Below are 20,635 nucleotides of genomic sequence, written 5' to 3' on the forward strand. Positions count from 1 at the left end.
AAAGCCTCACTGCTTTTGCAGGCCTGCAGGTTGCTTCAGCCATGCTTAGCTGAGAGCAGCCTCATGTCTTTATTACCTGCCAGTAAGAGCCACCCCTGTGGTCATAACCATAATGTCGCTTTAAGTTATTTCTAGTTATGTGTGATGTCCGTGTGATGTTTTATATGTGATTCTGTGCAGCTATGGATCTGGGTCCCTGTGTGGGGATGCGTTTGTGATCTGCACCCTGCTAACACAGGGATCCAGTCAGCAAGGCTGTGGCAGGTAGGTGGAACTCTTTGTTCACCTGCCATATCCATAGAGCTGTTTATGTCTCCCCTTTTCCTGCAGCTTGGCCGTTGAGACTCCTGCTCCTCCGTGTCTAGGAGGAGTGGGCTTGTCTTACTCAGCTCCTAGGTGAGGGTCATCTTGAGGGCTAGCAGGGACTTTTAGGTTCCGGAGCATGGGCCCTCCTACCATCAAGGTTGGCTCATGTAGCTAGGAGCCAGGGTCAGGTTAGGGATGCGTTTAGGAGGTGACCTGCTCCCTAATCCTGTCTTCATGGCCAAGCAGCCGTAACTTCACCGGGCTCCACACGGCTGAGGATTTCCCCCATCCTCAGCCGTGACAGTATGACCACAGTCGCTTCTTACGTGTCGCTCCCTCGAAAGAGGGTAAAGCATGCACCGCTATCTACGGATGGGGTGCATGCGCGTTCTCCGGAGGGAGAGCATTATGGGGCTTTCACCATTTACGGCGCGGTGAGTGGCATTCCCAGCTCACCGTTGTCCGTGTTGGTGTCCCCTTTTTGTTTGTCTTTCCCCTCCCCCCTCCCATTGTTTCTTATGCCTCACCAACTTTCCCCTTTTGTTGTTGGGAGGGGCTTTGAGGGGTGGGAGTATGCATCCCTCGAAAGAGGGTGAAGCATGTACCGCCCTCTGCGGAAGGGTTACATGCGCGCTCTTCGGAGGGAGAGCGTTCTGGGGGTTTCGCCTCTGACGGCGCGGTGAGTGGCGTTTCCCCGCCTTCCCTTCACCGTTGCCTCGTTTGGCGTCCCCCTGATTTTATAGCACTAGGGTGTTTGTTTGGTGTGCGAGTTGCACACCTTCGAAAGAGGGTGCAGCATGCAGTGCCATATCCTTGTGGCCTGCATGCGCGTTCTCCGGAGGGAGAGCGTTCCTGGGGGTTCTCCGTTAACGGCACGGTTGGTGGCTTATTCCCCGCCACCTTACCTTCCGTGTCCGTGTTGGGGATCCCTCGTCCCTCTCCATGTTCCCATCTCTGGTCGTCTGCTGGCAGCACTCCGTAAGTGGTCCGGCTGCGTGCTGGTTAGGAGTGTCTGCTGGCAGCGACTGGAGTGGGGACGTGAGTGGAGAGTCCCCTCGTCCACTCTCAGTGGTTCCATTTCCGTGTCGCTGGTGCGGGCTGCAGGCCTCGTCGGACTGGCTGTGTTGTGTGCTGGGAGAGGATGCAGCTGACAGCGACTTTCTGGAACCATGTCCTGAGAGTGGACGTCCCCTTCTCTCATCCCCTTGTGTGAGTCCCTCACGTGTCTTTTTTTTGGTGGGGGGGCTTTGAGGGGTGGGAGTGTCACGGCCATGGCTATGACCGTGACTCCTGAACCGCATGCGGTTGTCAGCGGTTTTCTTTGGTGTTCAATCACAGGTGAGGGCTGTGGTATTTGCCTCACCTGTGGTTGCCGCTGGCAACAGTGTGTATGTGGCAGCGTAGCAGGCTGAGCTGTGCCATTGCAGCTCGCTACGTTGTGCATGCGGTTTTGTGTTATGTGTGTATGTGTGCACTTCCTTTTTATGTTATTGTGTGCACATCTCCTTTAAGTGGTGTTTTCCCTTCCCTGGTGTTGGAAGGGTTAATCTCCTTCCTAGTGTGTGTGTGCACTGGGTGTGTCCGACTGTGGGGTGTGGCTTCTTGGCCTATAAAGCCTCACTGCTTTTGCAGGCCTGCAGGTTGCTTCAGCCATGCTTAGCTGAGAGCAGCCTCATGTCTTTATTACCTGCCAGTAAGAGCCACCCCTGTGGTCATAACCATAATGTCGCTTTAAGTTATTTCTAGTTATGTGTGATGTCCGTGTGATGTTTTATATATGATTCTGTGCAGCTATGGATCTGGGTCCCTGTGTGGGGATGCGTTTGTGATCTGCACCCTGCTAACACAGGGATCCAGTCAGCAAGGCTGTGGCAGGTAGGTGGAACTCTTTGTTCACCTGCCATATCCATAGAGCTGTTTATGTCTCCCCTTTTCCTGCAGCTTGGCCGTTGAGACTCCTGCTCCTCCGTGTCTAGGAGGAGTGGACTTGTCTTACTCAGCTCCTAGGTGAGGGTCATCTTGAGGGCTAGCAGGGACTTTTAGGTTCCGGAGCATGGGCCCTCCTACCATCAAGGTTGGCTCATGTAGCTAGGAGCCAGGGTCAGGTTAGGGATGCGTTTAGGAGGTGACCTGCTCCCTAATCCTGTCTTCATGGCCAAGCAGCCGTAACTTCACACGGCTGAGGATTTCCCCCATCCTCAGCCGTGACAGCATCCTTCTCAGGTGAGTCCTGTCTGCCACTCCCAGCTACTATATTAGTTTCACTTTCACTTGCAGTCATTGCCAGATATAGTCCTTACTTCCAGTTCTATTCTGACCTTTGAAGGAGATCATTTGATGGTGTTGCTGTGGAGCTCTTCTCCGGAGTGGACTGTCGTGATTGGGATCGCCTTCTCTGCTCGTGACTGGATAAGTCTATCTCTGATATAGTTTGTTTGTTGCTGTCTTCCCCTGCTGTTCTCCTAGACATGAGTGATGGTGACTAGTGCTCCCATCGGCCTTTCCCCACTCTAGGCCTTTTTAGGGTGACTGAGGGTTTAGGCATCCTGCTCGCCGCACGGGTTCACACCCCGTCTAGGGTATCAGGGCAGACAGGTACCAGCTTAGGGTTAGTCAGGGGTGGCCATACTATTCCCATCCATAGATAAGGGTCCCCCTTCCCCCCCCGTCTGGTGCGACACGACTGCTGCTGGAGTAGCGGTCGTGACATGAAGTGTCCTGAACATGAATAGAACATTGAGTGAAGATCATGAACAGTTCTTCTGAACATGGCATCTTTTGCCTACTCCTTGCTGCCAGAGACTTGACAGTGCTTCTTCTCACAAATCTGAACCACATTTGGCTTTAGAGAGGAAGCAGTTGAGACCCTCAGTATGGCTTGAAGATGATCATCATTAAGTCACGACACATGTCCCCCCCCTTCCGCCCCACAGCTCACCTGGCCCTGGTCCCGTGCTGGCTTCTCCTATGTGGTATCTTGAGAACCGTATTTTTCGCCCTATAAGACACAGGTTTTAGAGGAGAACAATAAGAAAAAAATATTTTCCATTACACCTCAGGTCAGACCAGCAATCAGACCCCCAATGTTAATCAGACCTCAGATCAGACCCCCAATGCCTCAGATCAGCCCCCATGTCAGCCATCAGCCCCCCATGTCAGCCATCAGCCCCCCATGTCAGCCATCAGCCCCCCATGTCAGCCATTAGCCCCCCATGTCAGCCATTAGCCCCCCATGTCAGCCATCAGCCCTCCATGTCAGCCATCAGCCCTCCATGTCAGCCATCAGCCCTCCATGTCAGCCATCATGCCCCTCATGTCAGCCATCATGCCCCTCATGTCAGCCATCAGTCCCCCATGTCAGCCATCAGCCCCCCATGCCAGCCATCAGCCCCCATGTCAGCCCCCCATGTCAGCAATCATGCCCCCTGTCAGATTTCACCCCCTAAATGTCACATTTCTCCCCCCTGGCTCCCTCCATGTTGTCACATTTCTCCCCCCCTCCCCCGGCTTCCTCCATGTTGTCACATTTCTCCCCCCCTGGCTCCCTCCATGTTGTCACATTTCTCCCCCTCTGGCTCCCTCCATGTTGTCACATTTCTCCCCCTCTGGCTCCCTCCATGCTGTCAAATTTCTCCCCCTCTGGCCCCCTCCATGTTGTCACATTTCTCCCCCTCTGGCTCCCTCCATCCTCCATCTTGTCACATTTCTCCCCCCCATCCATGTTATCATATTTCTCCCCCTCCATGCCATCCATGTTGTGTTGTCACTGACATCACACTCGCTACCCTAACATAACACAACCTGACCTGTCCTGACTCTCCTGCCGGCTGCCTGTGACTCTTCAATTCAATCTTTTTCTGACCGCTGTGGCTGTGTCAGACTGCTCGCCTCTGACAATCCCTCTGCTCTGAATGCTTCCCGCCGCCACGGCGGTGCTCACTCACTCTGTCACACCCCCGTGGCCTGCTCTGAGCCCATGTGACCGTGTGTTGCCATGACGGCACTCGCAGGCTGGGCGGGCGGCGCGGCGCTGCAGCAGTACTACAGTAAGTCAGATGATTATTTTTTTTTTCATTCATTCATTTTTGCGCGGGCCGGCCGTTGGTGCGGGCCACAAAATATTGTACTGAGGGCCGCAAATGGCCCGCGGGCTGCGAGTTTGAGACCCCTGGTGTAAAAGGAGTGCGCTTCTTCTTGACGCTAACATTGCAGTGATTCTATCCTGTCATCTGCATTTCATACGGACTCACAGTATTATTTCACTACCAAAGAAGACTCCCTATGTGTGTTACTGCAAGGCACAGTGCTCTACAGCACTATAAGGCTCTCTGCAGCCAGGAAATAGCTCTTTTTTAACATAATTTGTCATGCGGATCGAACCAAATTTTTCCCCAAAAAATTGGCGAACTGGCAAGTAACATTTTTGAAAAATTCACTCATCTCTAGTGCCGGACTAAAATACATTTCATCATAATTTCTGATCAGTAAAATATTATATCAGGGTCATCTATTGGTTCAAACACATAAGGGAGCTCTTAGGGTGTACTGGTCTTCCTTGGGGAGATATAGTTGATCTAGGGAGTTTCATAGACAATGCTTCCTGGGAAAAAGTATGCAAATTACCTTTCCCTTGGAACACTGTCTTTCTAGTGCCACATAGCTACCATGTCAATGGCCAACCCATTAAGAAACCTTGAAACATGACTAGCGACATCATCCAAACCGGAGGCATAAGAGACATAGCCATAATCTTCCATAGCAGGAGTCACATTCACCTAATACATATGTCTAAATGCCACATGCCCTATACAAGTGAGATTGCTTTAGAAAATAGCTTCCAGAGGGAAATCAAATTTCCTTAAACTGCCTTTACTAGATCGTCAGTTTCCATAGTACAGACAATGAGGGAGAATTATCAATTCTAGCAAAAGAAAAAAATGGGAGCATTTGCATATAGCAACCAATCAGGTTGTAGCTCTCTTAAAAATAAAAATAAAAACCTGACTGGTTAATATGTATGAATGGCCATGGACAAATGATGAAGCCTATCCACCGGACTTCATGTGCGGAATGGAAGAAGGATGGTGCTGAAACTACAATGAAACCTTTTTCAGTATACAATATGTGTTCCTGCAGCAGGAGAGACTATTGAAGTAGATTTGTTTGGGCAGATATTGGGACATTTATTATAACATTTCCACATAACTGAACATTTCAGGGCATCAAGGCATTTACACGCTTTGGCACTACACATTAGTGCCCCACCAGGGCCTCTATGTGAATTTGCAAAGAAGTGCAAATGCAACATTTAATATACTCATGAAGACAAAAATCTACAGGTCATGAATGCCAGGTTTTCACAGAAAATAAAAGATTATCAGGGCAGTATTGAGCATTGCTCTTTTTCCCATAGCATTATTAACTGAATATATTAGAAACTTTGTGCAGTAAAACAGGGGAAATTATGAAGTTCATAACTATTCAGGAAATAAATATAAGATTTTTTTTATAAATTGTAATGTGTTGCCAGTTAAATTGGAAGATATATTGTTGCTTGGAGAGAGATGACTCACTTTTCACTTAGATTTTGGGCAAAGCAGTTCCTTTCCCCGCCAATTCAGATCTGACTCATTACCACGGGTGAATCAAGAATAAAATACTTTTGGCTTTTACCATTATTAGATGTTTTTGTTCTTTGCTTCCCTGAAAAGACAAAAAATAATAGCGCACAGAACAATCTTCCTTTGTTTATTCTTAATGAATGCGTAACAGCATCAGGAGAAAATAAAGACATGTTTTAGTAGGAATGGCGCGACTTTAAAGATACAATCAGTGAGTAAAATTCCTTTACTGGAAAGTTGCATAGAAGCTCAGGCCATACAGGAGTTATATTGTCAGCAATAAGTAGCCATATGACTTTCTTAGCATGTCTGCCCCTTTCTTGTACTAGTTAGCAGAGGTCACAAACAGAATTGAGTGAATACTGTAGATTCTAAATGAATTGAAGTCAACCCAAATTTTCCCAAAACTCAGGTCAAATCTAAATCGGAATGCTTGGCAATTTAACCTGGTCAAACTTCTTAAAATGGACAACAGATTTCAGATCAGAAGACAGGAAAGATGAAGATGGAGTATCACATGACCCTAGGCGGTGTGTGTGTGTATTATGTTTGTTACCCCCAGCAGCCATGCGCTTACCCATAGCCATGCATTGTCACTTTAAGGTTAATAAAGCTGGCTTGGCGTTAAAGAGCTTGAAATGAGTTGCATACAGTTCCTGGAGACCTTCATCTACAACTTTTCAGGGCAATTGGAGCACTTTCGATTCTGGTCAAATTGAATAAGAAATAAATTTGAAGAAATTTGCTCGTTGCTAGTAATAAACATTCATAGCATTGATGATAAATCCTAAAAGTAAGTATTGCATGTTTTCCGAGGCATCCACTTTAGGAGAAGGTTTCAGTGTGCTTTTTAGCAAAGTCCAGACATATTATTTCTCACTGGATTTTATGCTGGTACATTTTGGTGTTCCTTGTCCTGGTTTTGAATCCTAGTGCAAAGGTCTACCATGTGTTAACACACAGTGTCATCAAATTTTTTTCTTCTTCAGTTTCCACTAAATTGCAATTGCATTTCCTTATTTATTTTCATACATAGATATTGAAGTGCTCAACTACATATATCAACATGCATTGGAGGAATTATAATCCCTCACGGGCAGGGTCCTCTCTCCTTCTGTATCAGTGTGTAACTCGTCTTCTTCATGCCTAGCGCAATTGTCTGTATTATGTATGTGCACCCCTTATCATATGTGCAGCACCATGGAATAAAGGGCACTTTAATAATAAATAATAATAAATAATAATAATAATATTTGGCCCTTTGGTGTTCTACGAGATTAGATTGGGAGCCCAACTGGGTCATGGACTGATGTATAGGGTGACAACCTATGTACAGTTCTTAAAAAATGTTTTATACTTTATAATTATCAGGACAGAAGTAATAAGGCTTTACAGAGTTCAATGGGGGTGGTGTTATTATTATTATTATGACCGGCCTTATTCACACTTTATTATTTAATCAGTGTTGTCCATCAGTTTTTTCAAGCCAAGATCAGAAGTGTATTAAAAAATGAGAACTATAAATGTTTCCATTAGATTTTTTGTCTTTAGGCTCCACTCCTGGTTTTGGTCATAATTAAATGGAGTCACCAGAAAAAAAAATCACTGGTAAACCAGGCACAATGTCTAGTAGGTCTAGCTCAGCTGAACGTAATGATTCTTTTCACTCAGCAATCCGTTGCCTCATTTTGGATAGAAAGTATTTTTAAGTCATATGCAAATTAGCATTTATGAGCCCAAGCCACTCTGTGCACGCTTGCGCCTCCTGCTTCCTCTACCAGCCTCTCCCTTTCCTTCTAGATTAACAAGCTCAAGCTCCTGCATATTCATCAACCTCTCCCAGCCAATTGGTAAGGAGAGGAAAGGGTTTATAGATAAATCAGGAGGAGCTATGGTGCACATAGTGATTTGGGTCTGCCCTCAGTGCGCTTAACTGCTCATTTGCATATGGAAAAGTCTCCATAATGAAGCAACAAATTGCTAAGTAAAAAAGTATCCTTACATTCAACTGAGCTAGCCCTACAAGACATTGTGCCTGGTTTAACAGTGAATTTCCTGCTGACAAGCTCCATTAAAAGTAATTTTAGTTTCCAGTTTCATGTGCAATGCCAGTCTTGATATTCCCTGCACTGCTGGAGGGTGCATATGCCGGCTCAAAGCCAGCATAGATTTCAGTCATCATTTATCAGAAAACTGGCATAAATCATGATAAATGCGTCGTGGCAAATGGTCCTTCCCATGTCATGCCCTTGCCACACCCCATTTTTGGAATGTGGCAAGGGCAGATTAAAAACGCCAATTTCTACTACATTTAGAGAGGTGGAATTAAAAAAATCGCAAACCTGTCATTTGTGACTTTTTTAATACTAATTCCTGATGAAGGGGCCATATTTTATACACCAAAGTATTGGGTGTGGTATAAACATCTTCGGTGAAAATACAGAATGACTAGCAGGCAACCAAAATGCACCAAAAATAAGGCCCAAGACAGTTGAAAACAGAATAATGAATGTAACTCAATGGCCCACACTTACTATTTGCCATAATTTGCAACAAAATTTGGGGCAATTTGCTGTATCTCATTTATGACGCAAGTAAGCCAAAAAAGAATAATGTACTGCTGAGCAAGAAAGGGGCTTGGCTTAAAATGCACCTTTTAATTACCAAAGTTTGGCACAAGATTTTTTTCGGCAAAGTAAGCCACCAATAGATGATATAAAGTCATAAAGTGTCTATCCTTACACCAAATTAATCATCCATCCTGAGCAACTGTGATCAATTTGGTGCATTTATAGACTGCTTGTCTAAGGGCCAGTTTGCAGAGTGGATTTGATGCTGTCAAAATCTGCCACGCATATTGCACCAGGCTACTGGTATGGTTGTTGAATTGGACATACTTGCAGCATAACCATGGCTGTCTGTACACTGTGCCAAGGTCTCGGTTTTGAGATGGTGGCCTGCAAACTTCAATGCTGCTTCACATTGAAGACACCACATGGCTGTGCACGTGCCTAAGGGAGTAATGTATCAAGTGAAAAGTGGAATGATTTTGCCATTTTTTTTCTTTTTGTGCAGTAGGTATTTGCATTAACTGTATTACATAATGGTATTTTGTACAATTTTTAGGGTGTTTTGTGCAATGCCTAGGAGTTTAGATTTACTATGGAGTGGACAGATGTTTTGTGGGAGGGGCAGCATTTTTTGCCAAATTTATCAATTTGTAAATTTTTGCAAAGCGTGCTCCAGTGCCCTGATGGGATACCAACTACTGGATCTTCTCCAGTAAATATGATTATACTTTAGACTGAAAGATCCACATGTATTTCATGGGACAAATTTAACATGGTGGGCTGCTTTTGTTGAAGCCATTTTTTGTGACACATTTAAACCAGGCTGACACTTCAAAATCAAGGTCAGAAAGTTGCGTCCTGATACATTACCTTCTTAGTTTACACTGTCTACATTGAAGACAGCATAAATAAATCTGACCCAGTAGAGAAGATTGAAAATGTAGCAGCAATTTGTGCCAAAAACTGGGGTACATGATTTTTATCACAACGCAAAACATTTCTAAAGCACATAATAAATCTGGTGCAAGGCATGTAGTTTTCAGTGTAAATCAAGCCAGAATTGGGGTTGTCCCATGAAAAATATTATCCATGTTTCAAACCAGCTCCTGGATCTGAATACTTTTGTAGTGGCATGTAGTTAAAAATTTAGTATAGGCAGTGAGTTATCCACTGAAATCTGTCTGTATAGCACCACCTGCTGTTTGCTATTTTCCTAAATTCTCTGTCCTACTCAGGTTTACATATGTACTCAGTTCCATCCTTCAACTGGCACCAGCTGCAGTAGAAAGGACACTCTCCCTGATAAAGTGCACACCCCCTGAGCTGCACTCTAGCAGAGAAATTGCAGTAATGAATAGGCAGATCCAGTGTTGGACTGGGGTTTCTTGGGACCACCAGAGGAATTATTCTGAGGGCCCAAGCCCCAAATCATCAATCAAAGTCTAACAGATTTTGATTCAAAGAAATAGACTGTAGTGGAAAGTTATTGGCTACAAAGGCAGCTCCATTTTTCTTTCTCCTGGAACTTTGGGGCCTACTATGGTATCAGAACCTGGGCCCACTGGAGGATTCTCTTGTACATTGGAGGGCCAATATAACAGTGGGAAGATCTCTGGATCCATGTGAGGCACTAGGCTGGTTCTAAGTTTGTTAGAAAGAGATTACTGTTTACTATATGATATCTGATTTTCATTTTTAACATTACTGTCATGATAACCCCTATAATAGATGTCCCCCATTAAGTTTTAAATATTAAGGGCATAAGCCTCAACTTTTGCAAATTCAGCTTGTAGTCGTCACTTCTAACCTACCACAAACACAGGGCCTTCCACAATTCCGAGACATTTCCCAGCCTATAAATTAATCTTTTAAGGCGGCAAATGCAGTTTACAATAAAGCATTTTGCAGAGACTAATCCTCATAATCTGAGCACATCAAGAGCCCGGACTGCAAAATAATAAGAATTCTGCAGGAAATATGTTTCAGTGGCAATTTCAAGACTATCCGGGGAAAACCATGACATATGAGAGCCCTGCCCAGCACAGATGTTCAGTGTCTTCAGTGTGCTCAGTCCTCCATATACAATTCCGCTGTAAAGGGTGTGAAATCTCACTAGGTTCTAGAGTCAGACCTATTTATACATTCGGGAAGCCTCAACGTTTTACCATAACCTCTTGATTTCACACCTAATCAGTATTTGTATTAGACAAACTGTAATGTAAAGGCAGGCGTGTATGGTGAGACGTTGGAATGTGTTAGTTAAAAATGCATACAAGATACTGAAATGGTTAATTTAGTAAAACACTCTATGTACAAACAACGAAGATATAAAAGACATTCATTATCCTAACGAGCATCACAATAGTGTTTACACAATTAACAAAAGAACATAGCGTACTGTACTGTTACAGCCCTGATAATTTCTGCAGTTTACAGATAGGAACCTATTTACAATTGCCTGATTAGGCAAGAAACCTATCTTGACCCAGGTTTTAAAACTTCACTTTTATTGGTATAGTTCTAAAAAGATATATATGTATATTTTTATATTGTAGATGGATGCAACATGCACCCTTTATTGAACTGAAACAACCTAGGAATGAAAAATTAAAAATACAATGCACCTCAACTCTATTAGTGAAAATACTGCACTAGATTAGAAGGGAGAGATATGTGCACTATCTCTCAATGATTGTCCCTTATAAACAAAGTGCTGCTGTGGCACACTGCCTTCACACCGTCCGCATTGATGCTTCACACTGAGAACGATGTTTAACCAGCCCACTGAATTGGTGTGAGAGCAAAACACAACCCACTAGGTGTGTGTGACATTGGTTGTGGACTTGGTTCACAAGCTAAATTTGCTGAACCGCACCAGGGGTTCAGTGTCCAGCAACATGTGCCACAGTGCACTGAAATTTAACCTACACCAACACCATCACAGTTAGGTGTTGGTAACAATGAGGAGGTGCAGAGCAGTTAAAATCTAAGACTGCCCCCCGACATGTTTCGCCAGAATCCTGGCTTCTTCAGGGGCAAATGGGCAGCAACGAATGGCCCCAAACAACCACAGGTTTAAATAGTGTAGTGGTACTAATTTACTCAAGGACCTGCAAACAATATGTTAGAGCCCAGTGGGAAGTTGCCAGTTTAGACACCTATCAACAACAGGGTCTGGTGTTTAGGGGTATGCGAGTTAACATTATCCCACATTCGCATCAGGATGATGCCACCTTTATTAAGGGTTGGCAACAGCTATTAACAGAAAACTCGCTGCGGATGCAGCAATATCTGTTAGATTATGAGAGACTCTCATTGACAAATACGGCCAAACAGTTGGAGCAAGAAATCACACAGATCCAGAATTTCAGGCATAGCCCGGATTTTGCTGCACAAGAACTGCAGCTTCAAAAACATATAGAATCGTTCCGAACTGAAATAAAGGAGAGGAAGCATAACAAGTACATAAGAGACAAGAGGGATTTTGATACTGGCCAGATTTACCATCATAATTTTGGAAAGAGGTATAATAACAATAAGCCAAGTGCTTCCCAATCAGACTTTTCGGAATCTGACTGGTCAGAGTCAGACACCCGCCCCATAAAAAATCCAGGGGGGCCTAGGCGTAGATATCGAGCTAGGGGTCAGTCCAGTCAAAGGAAGACACCGGTCCCTCAGACAGGTGCTTTAACACAAACGGGGCAAATATGGCAAGGTACCCATGGGTACAATCCTGCACCAAGCACCAGTTCGCTAGTGCCCATTGTAGCACCACCAGTCAATTTGCAACAACAAGGACCACTGTTTCCTCCTGGTTCATCTGGTGTCTCGTGTACTCCATCCATGACAATGCCCAATGTAACAGCCTCTACGAGTCTTCCCTCTTTTTTAGGTCAGGGCCCTGCCCTGAGAGACAGGGAAAAGTGGGCATACAATGTCAGGACGTAGACGATCCACTCAGAGTCATTAATCTCTCTAGTTTTCAGTTAGGACCCGGGCATCTACAGGTACTTAGAAAGGGTCTATCCTTTACACCAGGGGTGCACAACCTTTTTTGGTCTGGGGGCCGCATTGTCACATCGCTCTATTTCAAGGGGCCGCAAATACAAAAATGTTGATCGGCGCTCATCTGCCTATTACACAAGCCAGTGCAAAGTGACTGGGGAGGAGTGATCGCTGCCACAGTCGTGCTGCAGATAATCGGACATCTTTCATCCTGACAAAATATGCAAATCACTCGACAAATGAGCGATTCCTTGTGTATCGACTGATCAGATGCATGATCAGATATGAGCGCTCCTATGAACACTTGTTCCCAGTAATTGTCCCAAATATCGTGCTGCAGCATGGCCCCTGAAACCGAAGAGTTATACTTACCTGCTCCCCGCTGCTTCGGTCCTTCGCACTGCCCCCGCTGTTTACACCTGGCAGTGCATGGACATGGTCATACACCACTCCAGCCAATGACTGGCTTAGGCGGTGATGTGGCCACAAGCAGCAAGTTACTGCTGAAGCCGTGCAAGTGACCATGGCCATGCACTGCCAGGTATAAACAGAGCAGGAACCGGAAGATGGAGGCAGCGGGGGCAGCGCAGAGGACCAGAGCGGAGTGGAGCAGGTAATTATGAATTTTCTATTTCAGAGGCCATGCTCCAGGCCTCATTTTTACCAGAAAAGTGGCGACATTTCCTTCCATCCTGCCTCCTATTTATAAATCAGCGCTTTCCTTCACTGCAGAGGACGGAGCTCATTGGTTATCATCATCTCCTGCCAATCCAGTTATAGGCGTCCTGCAGTAACCAGTAAGAGCTTTACCTTGCTAGTGGGGAAGGCGCCTATTGGTTAACACTTGAATGACCAGGCCCGAAAAGGCCTTAATGACCAGACACTTTTTTGTGATTTAGCGCGCGTAGTGGTTCAAATGGTTGTAACTATCTTATTTGTTGGACTACCAAGATAATTTTCGCAACAATTTTTATTTGGGGGAAACTGTACAAAACGTTTTTAAAAAGTATATATTTTTTCAAACTATAGCTCCTTATTCTTTAAATATGCAAACTGACACCAAAATAAATTATTATAATTAGTTCTCTATTTTGTGTATTTTGCTATATAATATGAAAAGTTTCACGTGAATGGGGCGGTAATGGTGACGGTTTTGGGTGTCTTTTCTTTTATGTATGAATTTTTTTTTTAACTTAATATATTTCTGCTATAATATGTCCCCCAAGAGGTCATAAAAAGACCTTGGGGGACACTGTCACTTTTTTAAATTTTGCACTTTTTCATAAAAAGACTGTGGTGGGACAGTGAACACTCTCTTTTATTAAGCACTTTTTCCTTTTTTTTTTAAATTTTATTTAATTAGTTTTCAAATTTTTTTAAATAATTTTTAAACTTTTTTTAAAATATATTTTTACCACATAAGGGTAAACTGAGGTCACTGAAAGACCTTTGGGAGACAATAAGTGACTTTTTTTGTACTATTTCTACTGTAACTGGAGCATCCAAAGGAGCCCCAGTTACAGGGAAACCAGCCTGCTGCGGAGGCTTTGTACCAGGGCAGCGCTCCTCTGTTCCCGAGACACCCATCGATCACGTGATTGCCGGGTCCACACTGCAGAGCGCTCATAGAGGAGAAGGCAGAAGCGCTAATAAAGCCTCGGCTTTCCCGCTCTCACTAATAGCCGGGGACCCTTTCCGCTCCTGATACAGTGCAGGAGCAAAACCTGTCATCCATCTGCTGTGCGGCGCTCTGTGCAGAAACACAGCTGATTGCAGGATCAGCTGTGTTTCTGCCCAGCAGGGCGGGGGCCGCAAACCATGGCTCTGGGGGCCGCATGTGGCCCGCGGGCCGCAGGTTGTGCACCCCTGCTTTACACCAACACCAGCTTTCCAGTGCTTCACCTGGGTTAAGGATATAAACCTTTTCGCAAGGAAATTGGCACTCCATAAATCCTTTAATCAGCAGTCCAGGGATTTTCAGCGTACACAGGCCAGAGAAAAAGAGGCCCTAGTTATCTTAGAATCACTGGACACTTTAGATGAGAATGCTCAGGATTTGGTTCTAGCACCGCTATCAGCTTTGAAACCCCAATCCAAATATACACCTCCATTCTCCCAGTATGGAAATATTGATACCTTCGTCCAACTAGTGACAGGTGATTTAAAAACCCTGAGTAGTAAAATATCGACCACACAGCTTAATCTGGAGTTGGACGAACAACGGGCTTTAGATGAACTTAGCCTTAATGATCAACTGGTAATAAAGCCCTCGGATAAGGGCGGTAATGTCGTCCTAATGAATAAACCAGATTACAAAAAAATGGTTGATGCCCTGGTCAAACAAACAGACACCTATCAGTTACTGGATCTTAACCCAACAGACAGGTTTTTAGGAGAACTAAAAGCAATACTCTCTACAGCTAGGGAGGAAAATTTGATTTCTAAAGAGGAATTTAAGTACCTCTTTAAGACGCACCCCACCATTGCCACCATTTATGCCATACCCAAGGTGCATAAACAGAGACGACCAGTACCAGGAAGACCTATTATATCTGGGAACAACAGTCTGACTGAAAACATCAGCCAGTACGTTGATGTCTTTATAGCACCTTTTGTACCGAGCCTGCCTTCTTACATTAAGGACACTAAGGATGTGGTCATCAGGCTCCAGGATATTCAGGTCACTTTAGACACCAAACTAGCTAGCCTAGATGTTGAGGCACTATACACCAACATCAGACATGAGTTAGGGATTAAGGCAGTTTCTTCTTTTCTTTCCACTAAGAGTATTCAGTTTTGTGCACATAATGAGTTTCTTCTGATTCTCCTTAGCTTCCTACTCACACATAATTATTTTCTCTTTGACGGCCGATTTTATTTACAAAAGGTTGGGACCGCAATGGGAAGCAAGTGTGCACCAAATTATGCAAACTTATTTTTAGGTTGGTGGGAGGATTCTATTGTTTTTACACCTGACTTTTCTGAGTTTACACAGCACATTCTTTTTTGGGGCAGGTACATCGATGATGTACTAATATTATGGGAAGGCCCCACTTATAAGTTTCACGAGTTTGTTTCAGCACTTAATTTAAACACCATAGGGATGGTCTTCACTTCTGAGATCCATGACAACACTATCACGTTTTTGGATCTTAAACTCACCCTGGACCCTGATGGCCACATCCAGTCCGAGATCTATCGTAAACCCACGTCTACGAATAATCTTTTGCAGTGGGGTAGCTATCATCCTAGACCCCTTAAGATGGGAATCCCTGTAGGGCAATACATCAGGGCCCGCAGAAATTGCTCTGACGAGGTGACTTTTGTCAAAGAGTGTAACACTCTATACGACCGGTTCCGTGCTAGGGGATACCCTAAAAAGGTTCTACATAAGGCCTATGCCAGAGCAAAGAACACTGACAGGAGAGATCTGCTAAAGGCTAGAACTCAGGACCCCAAAACATCACTAGTTAGGTGCATTGGCACCTATGATGCCCAAAACAACCAGATTTTTCGCATCCTAAAAAAACACTGGCATGTTTTGTGGGCGGACAATGACCTGAGGTCAGTCATTATGCAGAATCCGAGTGTTACCTACCGCAGAGGTAGGAATTTGAAGGATCTTCTGGTCCACAGCTTTTTTAGTCCAGCGCCATCAAAAGCCACCTGGCTTAGGTCTAATGTAGTGGGCACTTACCCCTGTGGGGACTGTGTCTTCTGTCCTCTGGTCTCAAAATGTCGATCCTTCATCAATCCTGTAGACCAAAAAGAATATCAGATAAAGCAATACATTAATTGTAAGACCAAGGGAATTGTTTATGCTATTCAATGTCCCTGTCTCAAGATTTATGTTGGGAAGACATCCCAAGAGTTCAGAAGAAGGATATGCCAGCATATCAGCAGTATCAATACCAAAGCTGATACTTCGGTCTCCAGGCATGTCAGAGCTTACCATGGAGGTGATCACAAGGTACTTAAATTTTGGGGAATATGCAAGAAAACCCTGGGCGCTAGGAGAGGAGACCTTGATGCCCTTCTCTTGCAGGAAGAGACTAGGTGGATATATCGATTGGACAGCCTGAGTCCGAAAGGGCTCAATGAAGGATTTGCTTTCACCGCATTTCTCGGTTGATTAGGAGAGGTTGTAGTTTGCTGTTTTTGTTTTTGTTTTGTTCAGTTTTGTTTAGTTTTGATGTGTCGTATGTCATTTCTATATTATTTTATAACATCCAGCCAAGGAATGTTTCGTTGGTCCCCAACCACTGATTGCACTATAATGTATAATCTATTTATCAACTATCAGAATACATGCCACTTACTCGAATATTGCCGTAGTGATGTATCACAAATCAATGCGGCCGGCCAACCCATCACCACCCTAAATGTGCCTGTTATTGTCCCATACCATCAGGTTCTAGATTGTCCTGTAGTTATTATACTAGAGGATTATTTTGAGCTGATGAGTAATTTTACACTATATATCTATTTATAATAGTGCTGCCCTGCACATCAGTTAGTGCATGAGCAATGACCTTGTGTAACATGGCACACACATTTTCTTGTTTAATAATGTATTTACATTATTATGGCTGGGATTTATTTATTTCATTTTTCCAGCTCTAAGTCTGGGCGCACCAGTTATCTGCGCAGGCTATCCTTCCCTTCATTTCTCCCCCATGTCCGAGTCTAGGCGCACGTATTAGTAGCGCAGCGCATGCGCAGTCTCCCATAATCAGTGGGTATATCTAGTGAGCATGCGCAGTTTTAGCTCTCTCCGCTTACGATTCCAATGGGCGACGGTCATATGCTGGTATGAGCACAGTTCAAGTGTTCGCGCAGCGGCCCTCTGATGCAGCACGTCCTTCGTGACGTGTCTGGTGGGCGTGATCGACGGGTCCCAATGGGATTCATGTGGGGGAGTGTCCTTGGCCTGGCCTTCTGATGCAGCACATCCGTCGTGACGTGTGCGGCGGGCGTGATCGATGGCGCCCCAATGGGATATATATATTTTTTTGTGGGGGAGTGTCCTTGGCCCGGTTTGGACGGTCGAGACACGTGCAGTGGGTGTGTTTTGGCAGGTCCTTGAGTAAATTAGTACCACTACACTATTTAAACCTGTGGTTGTTTGGGGCCATTCGTTGCTGCCCATTTGCCCCTGAAGAAGCCAGGATTCTGGCGAAACATGTCGGGGGGCAGTCTTAGATTTTAACTGCTCTGCACCTCCTCATTGTTACCAACACCTAACTGTGATGGTGTTGGTGTAGGTTAAATTTCAGTGCACTGTGGCACATGTTGCTGGACACTGAACCCCTGGTGCGGTTCAGCAAATTTAGCTTGTGAACCAAGTCCACAACCAATGTCACACACACCTAGTGGGTTGTGTTTTGCTCTCACACCAATTCAGTGGGCTGGTTAAACATCGTTCTCAGTGTGAAGCATCAATGCGGACGGTGTGAAGGCAGTGTGCCACAGCAGCACTTTGTTTATAAGGGACAATCATTGAGAGATAGTGCACATCTCTCTCCCTTCTAATCTAGTGCAGTATTTTCACTAATAGAGTTGAGGTGCATTGTATTTTTAATTTTTCATTCCTAGGTTGTTTCAGTTCAATAAAGGGTGCATGTTGCATCCATCTACAATATAAAAATATACATATATATCTTTTTAGAACTATACCAATAAAAGTGAAGTTTTAAAACCTGGGTCAAGATAGGTTTCTTGCCTAATCAGGCAATTGTAAATAGACTATAAAAATAACCTTACCCAGGTTGGTCCCAATTATATATATACAGATAGGAACCTTTGACATTTATATTTTTGAAGGTTTTGAAGTTTCTCCTTAAGGCTTTTGTTTGCGTGCTGTCATTTGTTTGTACGCATATTAATATCTGCATTAGGGCTCATTCAGACGGCCGTATGCTGTCCGCAAAAATACTGAATGCTATCCGTTTTTTTGCGGATCCGCAAAAAAAATGAAACATGTCCTATACTTGTCCGTGAAAATCAGGACATGGCCCCATTGAAGTCTATGGGTCCGCAAAAATACTGAATGCTATCCGTTTTTTTGCAGATCCGTTTTTTTGCGGATCCGCAAAAAAACGGATAGCATTCAGTATTTTTGCGGACAGCATACGGCCGTCTGAATGAGCCCTTACACAGATAGATATAGTGATAGATAAAAGAATTCCAAAAATGAGTCGGCACTCCATCTTCTGAAAAATATAGTGGTCACTTTATTTACCCATGTGCACACAAATTATTAAAGTGACCACAATGTTCTTTTTTATGGTATTCATTAGGGTCCATTCACATGACCGTAAGTGCTTTGTGGCCTGCAAATTGCGAATCCACAATACATGAGTACAGGCCGTGTGCATTCCGCATTTTGGGGAACACACATGGCCAGCCCTATGATAGAAATGCCTATTCTTGTCTGTGACTGCGAACAAGAATAGGACATGCTCTATCTTTTATGCGGGGCCACGGAACAGAACTATGGATGCAGACAACACACTGAGTGCTGTCCGCATCTTTTGGGGCCCCATTGAAATGAATCGGTCCGCACCAGTTCCGCAAAATTGCTGAACAGAGACGGACCCAGAAATACAGTCGTGTAAATGGACCCTTACTCACAGGCATCCGGTCAGTAGCCTTTGGAGAATTTGAACCTTTTTATTCCCCCCTGTACTGTAGTGCTGCTATATTTGATTGTTTAGTTAGAAAGGGGTGAAAGGATGAAAACGAAGGGACCACTTAGGAGCCAAGGAAAAGTAATTCAGTGACACAGTGGGTCCACACCTGCTGCATGATAGACAGACAGACAGACAAAATCTTCTTCCTGCTGCCTTCCCACTTAAACTGTTAGCTGGAAGCTGCAACTGCATACCCCCTTCTATAATAGGTGCATTTTTGGGGGGTGACTGAGGAATTTTGTAAGCATTTTCATAAACTTGTATGCAGACTATGCTAAGTTGGGAAGATTCTTCTTTTCCCAATATCATCTTTTTCAGACTTCCACATGTAATAATTACCTGTTCTAGCAATTTATGAAAAATATCTGCATAGCTACACTAATATGTTGTTAGTGTTCACATTCGGTTTACTACATTTTAAAGTCCGGTTGTGACAACACAATAATCTGAAGCCTGAAAGATATTAAAAACGCTACACAGTAACAAACAGTAAAGAGGAGTTATCCCGCTGCTCTCATGTGGCGTAAAAGCTTAATTTTAATATTTCACTGGCAGAAGTTAAGTTATTATTCCCAGCAATCCTCTCAGTGTACTGTCATTTATTTGACATTCATACACATTTCTGATGGTTCAGTGTAATCCTTCTCCGAAATGTAAGAGTGAGTTTTCTTTTTTTAACATATTTCTAAGTAAAGATCCGGAGCTTTCACACATGTAGGAACTGTATTCGTTGTGGTGCTGCATGTATAGACGACAGCTTCCTTGGGAATAAAAATCATTTTTACATCCTATTCCTGCCAATTTAACCATATTGGTTATAAATTCAACCATTACCAGCCAAAAAGGTAATGCATTAATGAGTCAACAGTATTACTGCATACACTATGGATCTGGGAGGTCATTTCTGATGTCTGTTTAGTAGTGTTTAGGGATGAGCGAATTATTTTCCTGAAACAGCACTACCTGTGTCTGGAATAGCAGCTTAGCCACATTTACTTGAAGTAGCAGTATCAGGCAGAACCCAAGGACAAGAACGGTTGGTAGGGCAATAGATGTGGAACCACTGTGTTGATCAACAGATTTGCCTTTGGGTTACTGTCCAGTGTTTTTCCCCCTTTAAGCCCTGCACAGGCATCTTGGACTTTGCTTCAGGGAACCACCAGGCTGCTGCCACCTGGAGTAGTCTCTGTCTCCAATGGGTCAGAGACACCGGTACAAAGCATTGAGGGGTCAGGCAAAATCTTAGCCATAGACAGGTCAAAGTCAGGGCAGGAGGAGGATGTGCTAAATGGTCCAGGTCAGGACAGGCAGTGATGGGTCAAAACAGAGGTGAGGAACAGGTAAGGTCAGAGAGAGTAAGGTCTTAATCCAGGAAATGGGAGAAAGTCGGTACACGGCAGACAACAGACTACCGCAGGCCTTTGCAGTAACTTAGCAAGCT

This window comes from Bufo bufo, chromosome 5 (assembly GCF_905171765.1).
Source record: "Bufo bufo chromosome 5, aBufBuf1.1, whole genome shotgun sequence".
NCBI lineage: Eukaryota > Metazoa > Chordata > Amphibia > Anura > Bufonidae > Bufo > Bufo bufo.